The sequence below is a fragment of the Penaeus monodon genome, chromosome 28 (assembly GCF_015228065.2).
Source record: "Penaeus monodon isolate SGIC_2016 chromosome 28, NSTDA_Pmon_1, whole genome shotgun sequence".
NCBI lineage: Eukaryota > Metazoa > Arthropoda > Malacostraca > Decapoda > Penaeidae > Penaeus > Penaeus monodon.
The window spans coordinates 33,594,294-33,594,498 of NC_051413.1; the positions used below are offsets into that span (position 1 = coordinate 33,594,294).

Below are 205 nucleotides of genomic sequence, written 5' to 3' on the forward strand. Positions count from 1 at the left end.
ATATATATATATTTCCTCTGCTTATTGGTGTGATTAATATCTTACATTCACAACACACAGAGACACCTGACTGGCTTGTGATCAGGAACATCTTTTTTTTTCACTTTTTTTTCTTCTTGCGAACACTGGTTTTAATGATAGGACTCTTTTTGGCATTTCGACACCCCAATTTGGCCAATGTACAGGTATTTTCTCTAGCAGTAAT

General features: G+C 35.1%; 1 protein-coding gene across 1 annotated transcript in view; it reads right to left on the reverse strand.

Moving 5' to 3' along the window:
• The window catches only part of LOC119591519 (sodium channel protein para-like), a gene marked incomplete in the record, with an annotated part of 263,120 nt that overhangs the window by 118,171 nt on the left and 144,744 nt on the right, over positions 1-205 (reverse strand).